Source organism: Pseudopodoces humilis, chromosome 10, assembly GCF_049639895.1.
Source record: "Pseudopodoces humilis isolate 2021_Gansu_Grassland_sample_001 chromosome 10, ASM4963989v1, whole genome shotgun sequence".
NCBI classification, from domain to species: Eukaryota; Metazoa; Chordata; class Aves; order Passeriformes; family Paridae; genus Pseudopodoces; species Pseudopodoces humilis.
In genome coordinates this window covers 18778985-18800620 of record NC_142209.1, presented here as the reverse complement: position 1 = coordinate 18800620, position 21636 = coordinate 18778985, and the positions used below count along the sequence as shown (strand labels likewise).

The 21636-nt window shown below is 39.2% G+C and overlaps 1 protein-coding gene across 11 annotated transcripts in view; it reads left to right on the top strand.

The window, feature by feature from the left end:
- Positions 1–21636, top strand: part of ADGRL2 (adhesion G protein-coupled receptor L2) — a 176118-nt gene that overhangs the window by 18407 nt on the left and 136075 nt on the right. For 10 of the 11 annotated variants that reach the window (XM_088060098.1, XM_088060097.1, XM_014250805.2 and 7 more), the window contains exon 1: positions 1173–1294. The exons of the other annotated variant lie outside the window; for it this stretch is intronic. The gene's annotated coding sequence lies outside the window, so the exon portion shown is untranslated. Of the gene's footprint in view, positions 1–1172; positions 1295–21636 lie in introns of those variants that run through there. 11 annotated transcript variants of the gene reach the window in all.

The following is a 21636-nucleotide window of genomic DNA, read 5'->3' as shown; positions in this document are numbered from 1 at the left end:
GCGGGGACGCCTCCGGCCGGCCGGCCTGCGCGCCTGCAGCCGCCGGGAAGGCAGAGGGAGGGGGCGGCGGCAGGGCCCAGGCCCCGGGCCCGGCCAGCGCCGGGGCCCGAGGCGCCGGGCAGGGGCGCCCAGCGGCTCCGCGGCGGCGGGCGAGCGGCCCCGCGGCGGTGCGCGCCCCTCGGCATCCGCGGCAGCGGCGCGGGCAGCGCCAGCGCTCAGCCGGTCTGCGCGGCCTCTGGTGCCGAGCGGCCGCTATTAGCCTTCAGCCCCCCCCACCAAATGAATGAAGGGCGGGGGGGGAACTGAAAAAAAGACAGGAAGGGAGAGATTTTTGTCCTTCGCCGATGCCGCTCTACGTGATAATATGTTTATATGATTAGCTGAGCCCAGGGGTGGGAGCGCAGGGAGAAGGGGTGGAGATTGGAGGGGGAGGAGGCTGGAGGTGACTCCAGTTCAGAGCCGGCGGAGAGTCCGTGTCAGGACTTGGCGCTCCCCAGCCGCAGACGGAGCGGTGCTCGAGCACGGAGAGGCTGCCATACATTCATTGGGATTTTTTTTTTTTTTGGTGTGTATGTATTGCGTTTTTCCCATTACCGCGCGCGTTTCTCGCTCAGCGCCCGGCGCCCGATCTCCAGTCGTTGGCGGGGCAGCAGCACAGGGAGGAAGAGGAGAAAATCCGAGGAAGGGCCGGCCCCGCACTCCGCCAGAGGCCAGAATGTCATCCCGGGAGATGTGAATCCGGTCGGTGCGAGCGACAGAGACACGGAGGAGGGGGTCCATTGTAACATTCGAGTTGTTCCCCGCTGCCCCAGCTGCTGGTATCGTCTCCTGATCGCCTCACAGAAGGGACTCCTGAGGCTGGGCACACACACTGCACTGCGCCCGTCCTCCTCTCCATTTCGGCTCTTTTTTTTTTTTTTTTTTTTTTTTTTTAATTGAATTTATTTCTCGTGTGCGTGCGTGCGGGAGCCTGGCTGCATCGCGCGTTTGCTGCGGAGCGGAGTGTGGGGAAGTGCAGGAAAATGTTGACTTAGACCCAGAAGATCCTCCCGGCCGGCTGCGTGGAGAAGAAGCCGCCCCTGCTCTGCGCTGCCCCAGCCCTCCGAGCCGCAGCGCCGGCTGCCGCCCGCTGGCGCCCCAGCCCACCGCCCGCCCGCCCGCTCCCGCGCCGCCGCCGGGGCCCCGGGACTAACTCCGCCGCGATCTCCCGCAGCCCCGCGCTCGCCGGGCTGACCCGGACCGCGGGTCCCGCCGGGGACACAGACCCCGGCCCGCCTTCGGCTCCCAGACGTAGGTAAGCGGAGCCCCGCGCCGCAGCCTCGCCGCGCGTTCCCTGACTTCTGGACGTTCCCCTGCCGAGCCGCCGGCAGGGATGCACTTACTTTAGGGTCCGCCTCGCCTGCCGCTGCCGCGGGGCCGCGGCCGGCGGAGCGATGCGCCCCTCGGTGAGCCCGCGGCTCTGGGCGCGGCGCCGCCGCCGCCCCGCTCGGCCGCCCCCCCCCCGCGCGGAACGGCCGCGCTCCGCCGCCGCCCCCCCGCGCCCTGCGGAGGGACCTGCGGCAGCCGCGGCGGCAAAATGCTCCTGCCAGAGCGGTCCCGAGCCCCCGCCGCCGCCGCTGCCGCCCCGCCGCGGGGGCTGCGGGCCGGGGTCCGCCCGCCCAGCAGGCCCGGTGCTCCGCGCAGCGCGCAAAGTTCCATCCGTTCGCTAAATAATTACCTGTTGCGGGTTTATTTGTGGAACTCTGCCGAGCGCCCGGCTCCCAGCCCGTGCGAGGTGGGGGGTGGCTGTGGGAAGAAGAATAAATTACCCTTTGTCGGCTGTGGGGCGAGAGCAACTTTTTCCTTTCTTTTTTATTTATTTATTTTTTTTTTTTCATTTTATTTCTATTTATTTTCACATGTAGAAATCTGGGGCCATCTGGAGACAGAAAACAGTGTGTCATGAGGCACCGTTGCTGTGTCTGGCTCTAAAAATAACATCTTGTTGTTAGTCTGCGCCGGCCCTGCTGGGATTTGAGCGCGGTTTGTCAGAAAGTAAAGAGCTCTGCTGGTGCTCAGGTGTGTTTTCTTTGCCCAGAAATGCCCCTGTGCGCGACGGAAGGAATCCTGCGGAACAAATGTTCTGCTGTTTGGTTTCCTCAGACGCCCCGGCTCCCTCCTTTTGTTGCTTGCCACGAAAAGAGGTGCCATTTCGCATCATTCTGCAGAAATTGTTTGAATTAATGCAAGTGTGAATTCTTACCGTTTGAAGGAGGGTATTAGCATATCAAAGGTTTCTTAGCTCCGGCTCAATTGAGAAAACTTCAGCTTGTCTTCCATTTGCTTCCAAGAAGAGGCCCAAAGGGCAGTGGGAATTGTAAAGGGGTAAAATGGGGAGGTGGATTTGGGTTATGTTTCTGAACTTTAGCTGTTTTGCAATTATGCGAGTGAAAAATAAGGTCCCTCCGCTGCAGAGCCCTTGCGAACGCTCGGACAATTACACTCTATTGATTAATGGTTTGTTCCGAGCAAAAAAAGTGACCTTTTATGACAGGCACTGTGGCGTGGTTTCTGATTCCTCCTCTCTGGGAGGGGGATTTAGAAAGCCCTTTCTCCCGCGCTCTGGGTATGGCCTACACGCTACTGCGTGGAGGGATGAATGGGGAAGACCTTCTAATTAGTTCAGAAAACAAATGAAATCTTGTAATAAAAGACCTCTCGGTTCCAGGCCTTTGAAACAAATATGCTTCCTTCCTTAATGGGTGGGTAGGCTGGAATAATAGATATTTTTATGGAGAGTTTTAAAAGAAGTTTTGATCACCACCGGCCATATGCTTCCATTTCCTTTTCATTTTAGAAAAAGTGAAAATGAGTAATTCTTGTAATCTCATTTAATCAGCGATACTGTGTTTACTAAGATAACCTAATTTGTGGTTAGTATTACCCTATAATAAATAATTTGAAACCTGCTATGGCAGGAGTGCTGTTTTGGTGGCTGTGTAGAACATTTATCTCATTGCAAGTTGTTTTATGAGACTACATGTTCATAGTTTTTTATTCTTTTGTTACTATTTTCTTGAGTTTGAATGGGGATGTGGCCTGGCCTACCCTTTTATTACCTTTGCAAATCAATATTCATAATCCAGCAACCCAAAAGCCAAGCAAAATCCAGTTATCCATCAATAAGTTGGGACCTTTTCCAGGGACCAGATGTTTCTTGGGAACTGTATTCTGGTTTATACCTCTGGCAAAAAAAAAAACTTCCTAAATTTTCCTTGCCTATTGCTTCTTTCCAAACCTTTTACTTGAATGATACAGATACTAAAACATGTATTTTGTGTTTTTAAAAAGTTGCTTTAAGTCATTGATATGTAGCATTTGGTCTGTTGTTGATGGGGTTTGTTTGTTTTATATATATATATTTTTTTTTCCTTCTGGCTCACCATTTGGGGGGTGTTTCTTTTACTGCCATGAAAGTGATGTACCTTTAGAGTAGGATATTCAATTTCAGGCTTCAATTTCCTTTCATGTAACGAAGGAACTGAGTATATATGGTATGTCTTGGTAAAAAACACTGCAGTTGATCAAGTAATTTATATAGAATTGTTATTCCTAGATGGACACGGCTATTTGGGCTTTTTGTAAATAGATGTATTTAGTGGTCCTAAAATTACATAATTACTTTCGGGTAATTTCCAGCAGTTTATTTACCTAATGTCTTCAGCTGTCTGAAGCAGTACCTTTTGGTGGTGTAAAAGGAACATATTGATGTAATTGCCATTATCACACTTAAGTTGCTGTTAACTAGTCTTCTTTGAATGCAGAGGGCTATAAAGAAAGCGCATTATCCTTTCAGCTATTAGGGATAATCTAAAAATTGTCTTGGAAATGCTGCATTCTGGTTTCTGTGAAGGCAACCCCAAATTCGACAAATCTCTAAAAGTAAAAAAAGTAGTAAAAAGAAGATTTTCAACATTCAGATGACAAAATTGGACCACTTAGAGAAAAATTAATGTGCTGCAGCAGCACTTCAGCTGCCATTTTCAATCACTGTGGGTTACTATGTGTTGGCAACAGTAAAAAAGCATAGACATTCAGATAGCTCAGGGAGCTGGTAGTTGGGGGAATCAGGATGTTGAATCATGTGGGGTAGAACAAACCAATTACTTCAGGTTTTGACTTGAGCATTTCCAGTAAACATTTTTTTTTCTGGCATTTGGCTCCCCTGCTCATTAATAGACCAACATCAAAGCAGGCAACCAAACTTCCAAATGTTATAAAAACTAATGTAAAGATACAGATCTCACATGTAGTCTTGCAAGTCTTAATTTAAAACAAGCAGTTGGAGTTTTTATTGCTGCAATTTTCACAATCAGCAGAGACATTAACACCAGGCTTCTGGGTGTTTCCCGTCTTAAAATGAGCAAGAGGAAAGCTTTAAAAAAACCAAAGTGTGCTTAGTTAGTTCTTATTTGATCACTTCAGAAGCTTTCTCAATGTTTTATTTATCTCTTACCACTTTTTATGCATAAAGTCAGGAAAGGGGGTTGCTCACGAATCCTAGTCTCTAGTAAGGAAGCACCTTTTTAAAATTTAAATAAGCAAGGTATTATAGTCTTAGGACTTGTAGTCTTTATGGTTAATAGTACGTAATAATATGGTTGGTTTTGTTCTGGAAATGTGATAGGTAGATGTGACATTTTGATGAATAGATATTTTTCAAATGAGAATAGTTACGATGAAGAAAATTAGCTACAGTTTTGAATTACAGCTTTTTTAAAAGTCCATAATTTTCACTTACGGGTTTTGGAGAGAGAAGTTTCCAGTTAGGCAAAATATTTATCAAAGTTTTATTTGAAATACATTTCTAGATAGTGTGTCATAAATTCATGTAAATCACAATAACCATACAGTAGAAAGAATTGTTTGACATCTAGGCAGCACAGAAACACAATCATAAGTTTTTACTGAAATATGGACTAAAAGTTTATGTCCTTGCACATTGGATGTCCACCTCAAATGCTGACATACCTGTAAGAAAATAATGTTACCTTGTAGTATGGCTCCTGCTGGGGATTGCGCCATGCCTGATACTGATGACAACCTACCAGTAGCACTTTATATCAAAAAACACTCTATGATTCCTCTTTATTTTCATTAAGGAATGAATATCTGTGGATGACTGATTATATAGGAGCTGGAAGTAACAAATAGTGATTTTTACCTAGTCAGCTGCAAGTGAAGAAGTTAAACTCCATTTGGTGTGCAGTGGAATTCATATCCATGCACAGCTGGACAACCAGTCAGTTATGAACCAAGATAGTTCAGAGCACAGCCTGGTGAAATTTGTAGTCAGTCATGTTACTTGAGGATGTCATGGTAAACAGACTCATTCAAAGCATTTTTTAGGATTGATGCTTGTGATGTACAAAAGTGTTTTGAAACTGCAAGAAATTCACCTCCTTAAGTATTTATGTGCTGCTTTTAAACTTAAAAGCTGTCTATTATTTTTAAAAACACACTTAGTTTGAAACAGGTAAAAAATTTAAACCATCATGGTTGTAAAACTGGAAAAATGACAACTTATTTTAAGTCCATTCTCAATACTCTTAACAATCATGTTTAATATTTAAATAGTTTTCAAATATAGTTGCATTTTATTTCCAACAGTTTTTAAAATAAAAGTAGCAGGTGGTTCTGGAATATTGGTAACTTGTCATTTAATTTGAATATATACCTGGTGTAGAAAATACCTCTAGTCTTTATTTAGCAAATGTGATTCCTTTTAACTTTTTTCATTTAAAAGGCGAAAGATGACAGGTTTAAAGCCCTCTTCAATTGATAATTTTCTAGGAGTTCGTGTTTCTTTCAGCCTGTAATATACGAGATGTGTTTCTACAGCATGGACTGGGAAGATTGTGCCGCTTAATATCAGCAATTTAGTTATAGAAATACACTTGCTTAGCGAGTGCTACAATCTGACAGCATTCTCTAGATGCAAACTGATAGTTAGCTAGAAATTGATTCCAAAAGGAGGAAGGGAAAAAGTCTTCAAATTCAGAATCATCGCATCTCCAGGTTATGGATTGTTACATTAAATGGAGCATTTTATGGGTTTTAAAAGAATATGTGATATGCATATGTCATGAATTCTTTCTTTCTGATTTTCATGAGGTACTCTAATGATTCAGCCAACTCTAGCTTGCCATTTACCCAAATCATTTAGAAACGTGGGATAGTAAAAAGCATTGCAGCCTGACTGAAGCAACCACAATGCTCAATACCTGCAGGTAGAGTGCAGTCTCTAGCAAAATGCTGTTACTCTGGCACAAAGCAAGCTTAAATACAGTTTGCTTAACCACAAAAAAATTCCTTTTTTATGAGTAAGATACTCCATGTTTGGGGAATGTTTTGTGTGTTGTCTGCTCAGTAAAATCCCAACACACTTGTATACATTCGTTCAATTATCAGAGCAGTTAAGAGGAGGAAAAAAATCAATTTACCCTGAAAAGCACCAGAAATAAGATTACCTTGGCTAGTAGGAACTTGCCAGCACTGTCTAAATTGCTTAGTATTATCAAATGTTGCCATTTTTCATGTTCAGTAAGAAGGATATTGACTATTCTACATGTCTAGGTCTGCTATTTGTCTATTTCTTTATAAGGTATAAGCATGTCTTATTTTTATTCCTTCAATAGCAGTTACGGATAAATCAGAGGGTCTAACAATAACTTTATAGAATAGATGGAATAATACCATTCACTGGAGAAATAGTATTTACTTGAGATAAGTGATAACAACTAGTTTTTTCACTTGTTGTTCTCGTAACAGACAAATGTAAATACCTTAGCAGACATTTCAGAGTGAAAGGCAAGAGATAAAATGTAATTACTTTTCAGGCTGGCTCTGACGATGCCATGTTCTTGTCTGTAATACAAAAAAAATCTTTGCTCATCACCTCAGAATATGAAGGCCATTGTTACTTCTCAATATAAAAATATTTTCTGATTTTTAATGTTGACCTCAGTATTCATCTTTAGCTCTTCTGTGTAAGCTGGAATCCTTATAGCCATGAATTCTAGTTGCTTTTATCCAACAGAGCATTTAATAGAGCACCTAATGGACTCTGCTCCTGTGTTTTTCTTGAATGCATAGCATCTTGCTTCATTCAGTCACCAAAACTAACTTTGCTACAAGGACAGGCAACACGACAAGTTAGAATCAATGGACCATTTGTAGGTCACAAAGTCAGTTTACTGGAATTTCAGAGGAAACTGGTTGAAAAGAGAGGACAAATGTCACTTTGAATAGAGATGTTTAAATCAGACTTCTGCCTTAGGGTAAAATTTAGGTCTGTTGTAGCCTAGATGTAATGTCTCCCTCTACAGAGCGCAGCATTAATCATGGCTTGACAAGTGATCATGGGCTGAGAAAAATAGGGCCTGTCTTGGTTGTGTAGTTATTTTTTTTCCTAATCTTAATCTCTTAGGAGCACATTATAAACACTAACATTTACACAAAAATATTTAAGTATCATTGTGTTTGTGTTTCAGTAGTGAGAGTAGCTAGCTTCAGAGAAAATCTAGTTAGAGCTAATAAGAAGCTACTTGTGTTTCTTACATAGATGCAGTAATTAGGAATATTTTCTTTTTAATCTAATGAAGGTTTTTTTTTGTCAAAAGAGATTCATTTTATGCCATTTTGTCATACAAATACGGTATAATCTTGGTCTTGTTCTTTGGTGAACTAAATAACTCTGAAATCTTTTTTCTTTACCATTGTTTTACAATGTGTTTATCACCCAAGAAAGTTACTTCCTTTTGTAAAACAGGCAATATAGGGAAAAGGGGGAGCAGTTTTTCCAAAATGTAACACAGATGAGTGGTTTTTTCACTATGTTTACATGTTAATGATGTGTTACTTGATTGCAATGGGCTACAAAAGCTGGAATGGAATAACATGAATGAAGAGCGCTATTTAAGATCCCGAGTTCTGATACTACGCAGATTGTGTTTAATACTTAAATAAGGGATGTCTTGATTCATAAATAGGTGTGGGAGTGTTCATACCTTTTATGGTAAAGAAGGGAATTTTCCCATTTCTTGGGCTTCTTTGGTGCTTCCTGTGGTGGGGACAGTGTGGAGCAGCCAGGCACTGGGTGTGCACCACTGCTAGAGAGGTGCAGCCCTTTCTTTCATGGACGCTTACATTTGTGTCTGCAACTGTTGGAAAAACAGATAATATCAGCAAAGCAGCAGCAAAACGATTTATCACTGCAGAATTATGCTTTGAAAATTAGAGTATTTCTGTTTATCCGGTTGCCTGTGGATGTGATAAAATCCCCAGTCTCTCATTTAGGTTGGGCTGCTGCTTTCCTTTGTGCCCTCTGTTGGTGTTTTCCCATCAGTCGGCACCTCACGCCGATTGCTGCTCTGAATCCAGATGACAGAATAATAACGCCGATTACTGTTAAAAGTTGTTTCTGGCAGCTGGGGAGGGGATGACCGACCTTGTTCCTGACTATCAGACTCGCTCTGCTGTTGATGGGCTCGGGTGTGCGGAGAGAGAGAGCCTTACTGCGAAATCACTGCTGCAGTGGTGGAGAGCGATCACATGCCAGAAGGAGACTTTAATTCACTTTTCTATATATTCTCTTCCAGTATCATATTTGTAATTTTTTACAGCGTTGCAGTCTGTGCCGGGGTGAGCAGTGTTCAGAAACAATTCCCTCGCAGTAGGCAGCGCTGCTTCTAAATAAAGTGACATTTTAAGGAAATATTTCTGTGAACAAGTTCTGCTGTTGACTCTGAATTTCTCTGGTAAATTCCCGATGTCTGTGTTGATGGTAGGCAGAATTCTTTTAATCTGCTCCAGGCATCCTTTCATTAGACTATTACACTATTTTTTAGACTTTTTCATTGTGAAGTGTCCAATTTGGAAAAACCTGCTTTCCCAGAATGAAAAATGATTCCATCTTCATTTTGAACAAAATGAGCGTTCCACAGAAGACCGATTCATAACTATTTTGTTGGAAGTGTCTCCTGCAGCTTTTATTTACTTCAGTCTAATAAGAATTTCTTAAACGAAGACTGTCAATTGGTGAGGCTGATTCTTGTGTAAGTCAGTATAAAGTGCCTCAGCAGTGGTGTATTCCTGGCTGAGCTTCTGTGCCAGGAAAACGGGTTGAGGCTGGGAGTTGTTTTGAAGAGAGAGGGGAGGTGCAGGCTGACATAATTTGAAATTGAGAAGAAATCCTTTTGCCCTTCAGGCAGTAATCTTACCCGTGCTTGAATAGTGCATCATCTCTCCAAAAAGTTGTTGGCTTCTTTTATTTTTTTCCACTACTTTATTTCCTCATTTGAGCAGGTGTATAATAATATCTCGTAGTAACTGGCTGATGATCCAACTGTTAAAGATATTCCATCAGCAAAGAAGAGTTCTATTTGAAGCATCATTTTGATGTATTGCTTATCATTTTGAAATGAACATCCAAAATTTATCTTATATTTTTACTATATAATGGCCGTAGCCATACTGAAATATCAGGAGTATTTTCCCCTGTGTTGTTTGTTTTTTGTTTATTTGTTTGTTTGTGGGGTTTTTTTGGGGTTTTTTTTGTGATTTGGGTTTTTTTTTTAGATTTTTTGAAAAAGCTGATATTGAAACCTTGAAGGGTTGCATTTTGGAGTTTATCTTCCCAGTGAAAATTAAAGTTGACACAGGGCATATGTGACTTTATGCTCAATGCATATGCATTTATTTTATGAATGTTCTTCGTGAGTCTAAGGGCACTACTTGCAGAAAGTGAGATTTTGCTCTGTAAGAGAAACAAAACCACAGGCACACATTTGTTCTCACTGTGTGAGAAATTATTGTTGCCTGATGGTTTCCCAGTTTTTTGAGTGTGTGCTAAAGGTTAGATAGGATGAAGGCTTAATTACGATGTACTTAATATTTATGGCTTCATTCACTGAAGCTTTGTCCCATTTACATTGAGGGGATTTTTATCTACAAAGCTCGTGCCACTACGGCAAGCAAACTTGAGACATTTTAAGGTAAGGGTATTGTCTTTTGTGAAAAAAGTAGTTTACTTCCAGTTGGATGAAAACTACATTATTACTTCATGATTTGATTTAAATTGAAAGAGTTGGTTTTTTTGTTTGTTTTTTTTTAAATAATTTAATTGTCAAGATAACTTACCATTCAGTTCAGTTGCATTTTAAACTTTAGTGGAGTGCATGTGTAATTGTATCCAAAAGTGACATTAGGTTTTTCCTCCTAGCAGTAAATAGAATGAGGGGATGCTGCTGTTTGGTTCCTTTTCAGTTAAACGAATGCATCAAATAGGATGAACTTGTTGTACTGTTTGGTGTGGTCTTTCATTTCTGTTTAGTTCTGGATAAGCAGAGCAATTTAAAAATTTTTATTATTTTTTTCTTTCTCTTTTTTCTCTTTTATTTTTTTCTGCGCTGAAAGCACTTAGATGACTTTGGAAAAAGAAATTTGTGTGAATTGATATAGGAAACACTGAAGCTGAATGTTTAACTTTTCTGAGGAGACAAGAAGAGACACAGAGCTGGAAAAAAAGAGGAGAATGTTTTCTGTGTTACCTCCTTATGCTAGATAACGTTGGAGCAGGATTTCTGGGGGAGTTTCTTTCCAATGATGATTGATTATTTGGTTTCCTATGCCGGCTGTTGCCCACATTTTTCACATATTTTTGCTCATTCTTATTATTACCTGCAGAGGGAGCTTGTATATGAGATAATCAGAGTAATCAAGGCGTTCAGGGCTGAATTGTTTCCAGTAAGTACAATTTCATTTCACAGTGCCTTCTCTGTTATGCAGAGCAGAAAGGCTCTGCAAAACAGCTTTTAAAAAGGCTGTCCATCAGTAACAGCAAATCACAGTGGAAAAAGATTTTAAAACATCAATAAGCACAAGCCAACTTAAAAAAATACTTCATAATTCAAAAAAGTGCCTTTTTATCAGAAGTTTAAAAAGGAGGTGAGGAGAGCAAGTCTTGCCAGTCGTGGTACAAGAGGACAGTTCTGGTATTCTGTATGAGAGGAAGCAGATTTTTGTTGCATAAACTGTCTTCTCAGGTTCTAAAAATGTCATGTCAGCCTGAGAGAGACAGCAGAGTACTTTCAGGTCTTTGCCACATCTTGTGCAGAGTAGCGTGGTAGTCAAAAAGCAGTAGGTAAGTATTTTCTATTTACGCAAGCAGTGTTATGGATCACAGTCACGGTGACTGCTGATGAAAGGCTAACTCTTAATTTTGCTTTTTCTCTATTTAAAATATAAAGAGGTGAATGAATTAAAAAGGTGAATGAATTTCATCCAAATTGTTGAATTGATACAGTCGGGGGCTAAAGCAGGCAAACATTTGTAAGGATTTCTGTCGTAAGCTTTAATAAATGCTAACAACAAAGAGCAAGGAATATCTTAACCTAAGTTTATTTGTAAATTGTAACTTAAAAACTAGCTTGAAGAATCAGATATTTGTATTTTAGGTAGTAATATTTCATTAATTTAGCCCAATGAAAGAAAGCATATGGTGTATTGCAGGTTTTATAATTTGTATTGTAGTTACCTGGATGATGAAAGTGTGTGATCCTTCAAAAAGTTAAAACTTCAGAGAAGAAAACAATTTATGTATAATACAGTTTCACTTGCTGAGCAAGAAGCATAATAGATGGTACTTGAATGAATTCTGTACTATTTTCTCTGGAAAAATGGTGGTAGTCATTTCACTTTAAAATATTTCAGTAAATTTAAAGATGATTTGCTATGATATTGTTAGGAAATAAAGCAGTATGTATGCACGTTCCATAAAAGAGAAACAGCTTTCTGTAATATGCTCTCCTGTAATAAATCTGTGGTGTAAATTGGTCAAAGAGTTGATTTTTTTTTTCTTTTTTGTTAGTTTAAACAAACTGAACTTTAAACTTAGTATACATTCAGCCTGATGTGGTTTTAGGGGTTTAGTTTGGATTTTCCTTTTAAACACCAGGAAAGATTTACCATACCTAAAAGAGTAGTAACTCTGTGTCAATTTATTATTTATACTGGCTAATCCTTTCTAATGTGAAAAGTCAGCTTGTTATTGTAACACCAAATGGCCCTCTAAGTAGGGAAACAGTTAAGTAGATCTCCTGTAATAGGTTGTTGTCTAATAAAGAGATTTATGGTATTGGCAAGGGCTATTGTATAGGTATTACCCTCTCACAGCATGATCATGTATTATCTTAACAACTCAGTGCCACATTTATGTCGAGCATTTTCATAACGGGGTAAGAATATTAGCCACAGCAATTACACCCCAATAGGATTATAATGGTAAGATTTAGAGAAAATATATAAATTATGTCTTTCATGGTGATTTTGGTAGGTGCTAGGAGTTGAAAAGTCGTACCATCTTTTTTGCATGGGAAAATACTGATGTGTAAGTCATGATGAAGAAAGAGGTTTGTTAATTTAATCTTGTTGAGGAATTGTAGAGAGGCAAGGACATAATCTTCCTTTACACAGTCTGTCTTTTTCTTTCCTGGTGTGGTAGGGATGTTTCAGAAGTTCCTCTCCGTGGAGGCTGCCATACAATATGAGAATCAAGACGTGTATGTAACTTTAGTTCTGTTGTGAGGATAATGCAGCTGCGATTAAGACATATTTTTAACAGCCTTATATTTTGAAGGTAGAACAATGGTAATTTACATGCTACATTGGAAGAGCCCACTTGAATAAAATCATGTAATTTTTTTGTTTCAGCTGTAGCGGAACACATTTTCTCTTTCACTAGTGCCAGGTTTTTATGATGATAAGTAACTTAGATAATTTTTTAAATTACTGCAAGCAACAAAAGTGACAATAATGTCATACTTGTACAATATTCATGTAAGTGACATTCAAGCTGTTCCTTAATTCTTGAAATTTTCCATCTGGTTTTTAAAGAAACAAAAAAGTGAGATGTATTAATACTCACTTAATTGGCAGAAGCAATGTTCCAATCACATTTAATAAAACTAAATTATGTTTTGTCAATAAAAAAACACTTATGGGGACTAACTGAACAAAATACGTTAGGTTATATAGTAATTTATGAATAAAACTGCAATGAGTAGCACAGCAGTCTGCATGGCAGTGTGATGAATCAGCTACATATGTTAAGAAGATACCTTGAGCTATAATTCAGTAAATACTGAAATAATGAGTGTATAACCAAAAAAAGTACCTTTCTTTCCAATTTCCTGTACCAAAATTAGAACAAGGTAATTCCAAATTAAGAAAATATATAGAAGGCAATTTTTATTGTATAAGGAACTTCCAGTACATGTTCCATATATTGTAGGCAGGCAGTGGTAGTATTGGTTAAATTTGTAAGACACAACATGTCCTGGATGCTTTGGATTAATTCTGTGTGTGAGAGTTTCTAGAGAAAGATTCTGTACCCATCTGTTTTAAATTGTTATTGATCATCAGAGAAAAGATGTACATGTTTCTTTTGACATGATATATTCCACTTCTGAAAATGTGCTAGGAGAAGTTGCCCATGGATTTAAATGTGGGTTTTTTTGTGGTTTACTGGAAAATACCGGGGACCTCAAAGCTGCTTTAAAGCAAATACTCAAAACTTCGTTATTTTTCTAACCATGGTAGCAGTGTATGGCTTCATCTGTGACCAGTAGCCCATGCATGTTGTATCTAGTGCAAAATTCTGGAACTTTGTCTTTAGTTTTGTGTTCAGAAGAAGAATAACATTTTCTATTTTAGACAGACTCCTGTAGGTTCTTAGGTTGGCTTCACATTTCATTCATTTTGAACTGTGGAAAGCGATTGTATCTTTTGTCTGTAAGTCGAAAGAAGATACAAAAGGATGAATGTTACCCCCAGTGAATGTGGAGCTCCAGCCGATTTGAGAGCATGAACTGTGACTGCATTGTTGAGGGCAGTGCTTGGCTTGTTATACCCAAGCTAAGAAGAAGCCAGTACTTAGAATAAAAGGGTGAATAATGCATAAAAATTCAATAAGAGGTAAAGCATTTTATCTGTGCTTTAATATTACAAGTATTTATAATTAATTTTAAAAGTATTCAAATAGAATACAGTGGATTTGTTTGACACGTATTTATCATTTAAAAAGTTGTCTAATGTTTTAGAATACAATCTCTACTTTTGAAAGAGGAAAATATATGCAGAAATATTCTTACCAAATTGTTAGCCTTATGTGCTCTCCTGAAACATATTCACAATGTGTATATATAACTGTGAGATAGATTTACCATTTTTCTTTTTGTACAAATGCCATAATGAATGGCCTCTTAAAATCAGTATTCTTCTGTTTGCAGGACAACAAATCAAAGCACAAATCCACAGTGTAGTCATTTTACTTGTAGCGTGCATTAGAAAAGAAGCCACACTAAGTCATACTTAACTGCCCACAGACAACTAACCCTGAAGAAGGGGCAAGACTTCTTCCGTCTTTTTTATTATTATTTATATCTCTTTGTCTGTTTGGAGCAGCCGTGCTGTTATGACTAATAAAGCTTTTGTATTTGGCAAATGGGAGGCAAGTAATCAGCAGTTCTTGGCTCATGACTGAAAAATCTGCTGAACAGAGCACATAAAACCAATATAACCTTTCAGGTATACCTGAGAATAAAATTCTTCCTTATGCTTCCATCACCTGTATAGAATTTGTATATCCTTCTTGCATCTTAATTTCTAAGGGTATTATTTCTGATTATAGTGGTTTTTGGTCAGTGGCATGATGAGCAAGTGCTGCTTGAACAGATTTTGACTTAAAAATACAAATATAAGAATATAGGGACAAACAGTGAAGTCAGCATCTTTCTGCTTTCTATCTAATTACTAGCCAATTGAAAAATAGGATTTATTTTAATTATATTTAGCTTAATATCCCCCCAGCATGTGATTTATCGCTAGGATTCCGTAGTCAGTAAATTTCTTAGTTCTTACGTGTTTTCTACAGAAAATCACTCAATATATGAAACAATTATTTAAAATAATTCTTTTTATTCAATACAATTTTACATATAAAAAAAAATTTGCCAAAGTCCTACTGTTAATTGAATGAGACGCAAATAAATGAAAATTTTTTAGTAGGTCTGCTGGACGATGTCCAGTAATTTATTTCTGTTTGTATTTTAAATAGATACATAGTAACCAATGCACCAAATAAAGCTGTAGCATTAACAGATTATTAAAACTAATTGGTAAGGGTTTACGACAAATACGTGGGACAGTGAGAAAATTTGCTGCTATTTCAGTGGTGTGGTTAAGCAGTTTGCACAACTGTGTTCACAACCTCTGCAAAGCTGAGGGATAGAATTAATGTAATCCTTAATTACAGCCATTATTTAAGTTACCTAAAAGAAATCTGTTCAGATCTTGTGCATATATGAAATATTAGCTGCTGCTATACTAAATGAGTAAGTATGCTGAGTGGAATTTCGGTGGGGCTCACAGATGCTATAAAGGAGTAGCTCCTGGAATCGTACTCTAAACGTTCAGTCAAGCTCATATGACCATTGAACAAGTTGTGGTTTTACTGCAGTGCTGGTGAAACACTGAATGCCAATGTATACAAGAGATTTCCACCCCTTCCCACCCTCCTCAAAAAAAAAAAAAGGAACAGCTTTATTACAATAGGTTTGTGACTTGCAGCTCTCTGGTGGCATGGGCTGTGACATCCTGCATGCAGTGTCTCTGCCATAGCTGCGCAGCACTTGGGTCTGGAAAAGTAGGAGTCCTGCAGGTCCACATTCTTGGCTTTATTCTCTCAGTTGCTCCATGATAAAATGAAGGTGTAATTAGGACTAATTTAGCTAATCATCATGAGCTGGAGGTGGTCCCATCTGCCCTTCCCCCTGAAAACCTGCCCGCGATACATGAGTGCGATCGTTGTGAGAGTGCAGGGGGAGCTTTGTGTGTGCTGTCTGCAGATGAAGATCCTTGGAAACCAGGTTTGTCCTTTTTCTGTTATTCACAGTCAAAAAGTCAAAATCTCCATTTTAATGAAGACATTTCAAAGAACAGACGGGCTGAGAAAGATATTGTATTTCTTTACATGCTCCTTCCTCTTAAACATGGAAGAACCCTTAGGCTATAAATTAAAGTGTTTTACCCTGTGTAGTTGATCTCAGGCTGCCCAGTTGCCATGAAGACTTAAAGTTTAAAAAAAAAAGAATTGTAAATGGCTTGACAGTTTCATGTTTTTCAGTCCACGGTTATCTTTTGTCCCCCTCATGTCCTGTTTTTGTCAATATTTTCCATTCACGTAGGAACTATAGCAAGTGGGAGGAAAAGTAGCTTGAAAGAATGTAGTTATGCCAGAGATGCATTTTCATGTGGGAACCTTTATAATCCCTTCATGTAAATGACATTTACTATGGAAACAGTAAGAGCTCTTCATAGAAGAAAGGTTCATCCCGTACTCCGTAGGAAACAGTGATTTACTTATCTCCCATCCTGGAAAGGGCACACCTGTGTGCTGGGGCTGGGGGAGGCTTTGGCCATGCTCCCTGTGCAGGGCTGCAGGGGAACGGTGGGAAGCTTGCAGTGGCATGTCTGGAGCCCGTGTGGTTTTATGATTGTGTTGGAAATGGAGCCACCTTAGCGGACAGGAGTATTTTGCATTTTAAATTTTGCCTGGTAGAGTGTTGTTTTCTTTTTTTCTTTCCTTAAGTTGGATTCTCAGGTGTTCTTTAGTTTTAGTGAATTTCTGGAGGGATCATCCCTGTGCAGCAGCTGGGGTCACAGGCGTGCACGTAGTTTTTCTGGCTGGATTCCAGAATATTTCCATTTTCCTTTAACCTGGAGCAAGAAGAGATGTAAATTTTTGTTATTTCAAAAGCGTCGTATTGGTAAGCTTTGTTGATGAGTGTTGTAAAATTTAAAATTGTTTTGCAATGTTTGTTACTATCTCTACCACATTCTTAAAAATTAATTGTCTGCTTGAATAGTGTTTCCCAATCAACTTGAATTATTGATGTTTTGGTCCTTAGTGGAAGAGCAGTAGTACTTTTCCTCCCACACCACAGCCTGTTCAACCCCAGTTTAATGAGTTATGCCAATACCTATAATAGAATTATAACACACACACAAAAAAATCAGAATTACGGTTTATTGGGTGGGGCTAAAAATGGGAATTGGGAAACGGACTTATGTGTAAGTTCAGGTTTTAGGAAATTGGTGCTCTGTGGATGTTGAAGTAATCGGTACTTACTGTTTGGAAGTTAAAACTGTTAGTGGCCATTGCAAGATAAATACCTTCCTAGACAGAAATGCAAGATTTAGTAGCATATCTAAATATTTGAAAATAGTTAGATGAATGTATTTTTAATTTTAGCTATCTTAAGCTGTTCTTAGGCACTGTGTGTTTTACAAATATTTTCAAAAGTGAATTAAATAATAACAAGGTTTTATGAATCCTAGATAATCTAATGTGCTCATGAATGTGTATATACTTGAGCACACATACATCTGAGTCTTTATTAAAATACTACTTACTTAAAAATAAAAAGTGTCCAGTTTATCTTGTGATAAAATTGTGAGATCAGGAGAAGAAATGTGTCCAGAGTCATGGACGAAGGTCGCTGCTAGCCTGGAAGAGCCTGTTTTCCTTAATTCTGCTCTTAGCTGGCTGGACCATAAAGCTACATGTTCTGGTTAGTAAATAATAACGCTGTGGAAAAGCTAAAAATTGGTATTTGTTTAGCTGTTGTAAAATAATACTGTCACAGTGAATTTATTTTTTGTTTTGGAGACAAGAAATCATTGGGGTGAAATCTCTAGCTGTTGAAAACTTCCACTGTGCTTGCTGCAAGTTCTTCTTGTATTGTACACCATGGTAGTCTTAGACTAGATATTTTTATTTTTAAAGTCTTATAAAGCTACTATTTTTAGGTAAAAAAATGTTGAATCAGCTTTTGACTGAAGAGATATTAAAATAAAACTGAGTAACTTTTGGAGAGCATGTTGATAACCAAGCAGTGACAGGTGAAGTGTTCTGTCATGCCTCTGTCACTTTTCACGTATCTGAGAAGATGGACCTTTAGGTTAACTTGGTTTTTTTCTGTCCATTTTCATCTGTATTTTTCATCCTCCTCTCTTGCTTTTTGTCTTCCAGAAATAAAATCTTAGCTCAGCCCAATAGTGACCCGTAAGTAAGCTGTACACTTATTACTGTCACAACCTCTTCTGGATTTGATTTTTAGAGAAACAAACAAACAAACAAAAAATTCCCAGAATGGGCAATGGGTGTGTTGAAATTGTGGTCAGTTTTTTAAAATTAATATTATTATTATTATTATGACACTGTGCAATCATTAGCCACTTATAGAATATTGCAGAGGCACTGTGAAATCATCAGAAATTTATAGAAAATGATTATTTGCAGCATGGCAAATATTTCAAAATATTTGTGTGTGGGTAAGTGATGCAGCCATTCATCTCATTGCACATTGTGTGTGCCAGCCCCTCTTGTAGCACTGAGTGTCCACTCTGGTTCTCTGTCTCCGCATTTATTACTGCTCTGACTCAGTTGTCCAGAGAGTTTTGTGGACTCTGGTGTAGATTGGTGGGCTTTTCATATGGATTCAGAAGCAAATAGTTGCAGTCCGTGTAGCTCGCAGTTGTGTCCTGGAGAGGAGTACGTTCTGTGTGCTGGGGTGTGGGAGTGCAGCAGCTGATCCTAAATGCCGGCAGGCCGCTTGAAAGAAATCAAATTACGCTCAGATATTTTATGTGAGCAGGTCTTTCCCTTCTGTGTGCGGTGCTGCGTGTTTTCTGATCCCGATTCACTTGCGTTCCTTCGCTGTCAGTCTCGCTCTGCTCCTCAGTGCGCTCCTCGTTCCGCGGCCGGGCAGGGTGACCTGCCTGCTCTGCGCGGCTCCTGTCCCCAGGCCTTCCCTGTCCATCTGCTGCCTTGCTTCTACGCCCTACCCGAGGGCTTTCCCTCTTCCTCTGCACTCCAGACTAGCTGGAGGGAATGCCGTCTTCCCGCTCTGCCTGCTCACTTGCTTTTTTATTTTTTTCCCTTCTTTTTATTCCTTTTTTTCCCCCGGCCCCATGGTGTGACTCCCACTGATTTCTGGTGAGTAACTGGCAGCATGAGGGAGTCTACCTGATGATGATGATTTCATTGTGCATCTGATTTGCAATCTATTGCAGAAGTGCCTGTAATGCTGACTGCTGTTATTTAGTGTTAGGATTTAAAAATATCAAATACATAGAGCACAAGTTAAATCAAGGTGGCTTGCTGAACATGTGTATAAATTGCAGGGTTTTGTGAGTGTGAAGGTTTGGCACAATACATTATCTTTGGGCAGGATGTGAAATCTGGTGATCTAGATGAAATTCGGAGTTTTTGAGATTGCTGAAGGAGAAGCTGGTAAAATGGTATGCATTTTCTTAACAGGGACGGCTTCTCTTAAATTTGCTTTCTATCTGTTGAGCTGTCAGCCAGTCTGTCACTGAAGGCTTAAAGCTATATTCATGAAGAAAAGAGTTTTCTGGATTTCAAAGAAAATGCTATTTTTGTTAAAAGTAGCAATCAGACCAAAAGGTTAGACTATCATCAAAGTGTCTGTAAAAATATGCTTAAGACCCCGTTCTGTTCTTGGCTGTCGGAAGAGACGATGACTTGTAAATTGCCTTTCATAAAAGTGAGTTTGATTTAAGGTATTAATAAAATCTAAATTTGTGCATTCTGGCTGTGGGGACTGAAGATTTTAATTTAGTGAAATGCCAGGACAATTTTTTTGTGCTCAGTTTGATGAGTGTTATGTGAGAATTCCATCTTACTAAATTAGGGCAGACATATATATTACAGTGTTTACAAACTGTTATGATTACAACCTGTTAAATTTCATATTTAATATTCAGTCATCTTTGAGCAAAAAAGTCACCTCATTTTTGTCTCAGCGCTGTTGAATTCTTGTGTTAGAATAGATTAAATTGCAAGTGTTAATCTAAGTAACTGTGGAAAGTTGTGACCTGGATTTGAAATAGCCATGAGACTGTCACAGCAGCAGTAAATCTTCCAGAACATGTAAGGCTGGCACATGGCGGGGATATGTCTGATGTGAGAATTAGAGTGCGGGTGGAGGAAGGGCCTGAAAAGAAAATTGTGTGCCAATATAATTTTATTCTAAAATAAAAAAAGAAGAAATTATCACTTTAATATAAAGCTGTGTTTTTAAAGGCAGCACACAGTAATTTAATAAAAACTTATTTTAAAATGGTAATCTAAAATTCGAGCTGTATTTAAGAAAGACTATTTGTGGCACTGAGACACCTGGCTCTTAATCGTCATGTGCTTCCTCTGGCAACAGTGATTCCAATCTTTGAAATATGTATGGGAATTTCAGGTGCAAACTTCAGCAAGAAGAAACCGTCAGTTTGAGGAAAAGTAGATACTAAATGTACGTCCCTTTTGGTTTAAGCTTTTTCCTACTGTCCTTTAATGACTGCTTTTCTCCCAGCTAAGCCTGGCTTCAGCCCTAGTCCTGGGTACTTTTAAAGCCTGATGTCATCAAAAGGCCCCGAGTGTTAGTTGTCAGGCACTGGTATTGCTGGAATCTTTTATGGTCTTACTGCTTTGATTTTCTTCATCTCTTAGAATGTGTCAAATAAGAATGTGGGCGATGTCAGAAGAATATGATAATAGTAATTTTTAAAGCAATGCTTTGACTTAAAAAAATAATGTTAAAACAATCCCATTCAAGCAAATCATAATGTTAATCAGGGGACATAAACTGATTATTAAAACCAGTGTATTAAATAATTTCTTGATATATATTTGATACAGTTTGCTGTTCTTTTCTATGAATGAGTATTTTTTATACAAATTTATTCTTTCATGAAGGAAATAAATGAGCTTGCAGATACTGGCCCATGTATCCACACGACAAAATTATCTTGGGCGCTATAAAAAGGTATTCAAAGTGTTATCATATCTATATTGCAATGTTGACTATTGGTTGTTTTTAGTTTCTAAAAAATACTAGGGTAGTAGGCTTCTGCAGTGAGAGCCCGAACTACTTTACCTCTCTAGGTTTTTTTTAAAAGTTAGAATATGACTTTTTTCATTTTCTTCACTCCAGAGGAGGGTGATTGGCAGGCTCTGGCATTCAGCTGTCCACAGCTGAACTGCAGGGCTTGAGTTGCCTTGGCAGGGCTGCGAGTAAAAGTTTGTGCCGCTTTTGCCAACTGTGTTCTTGGCTCAAGCTGATGTTACACGTCTCTCGACTCCAAAGCATGCTCATTTGCCAAATTCCACCTAAAAATGTATGCTGGAATTCCTAATTAAATAAACCCCCCGATATTTGTTTTACTCCTTGGAAAGGCACGCATTCTTTCACAGTAGATGGTCCTTTGGTAGAAATACAAATAAAAATTTAAAAAGCCCAAGGTGGATTAGAAAATTATAACTGGTATTAGGAGAGAAATTTTCTCTTGCAAACAGATTAGTAGCTTTGGTTTCTTCTAACTATTGAAATTATGTGACTTTACCAGGTTCATACCTGAATTTCTTTGCATATATGCATTTTTTTTTTTTATTTTTCAAGTATTTTGAAAATTGTTGCACTACAAAGAATAATAGCAGTCCATATATAATTTCATTGGGTTTTC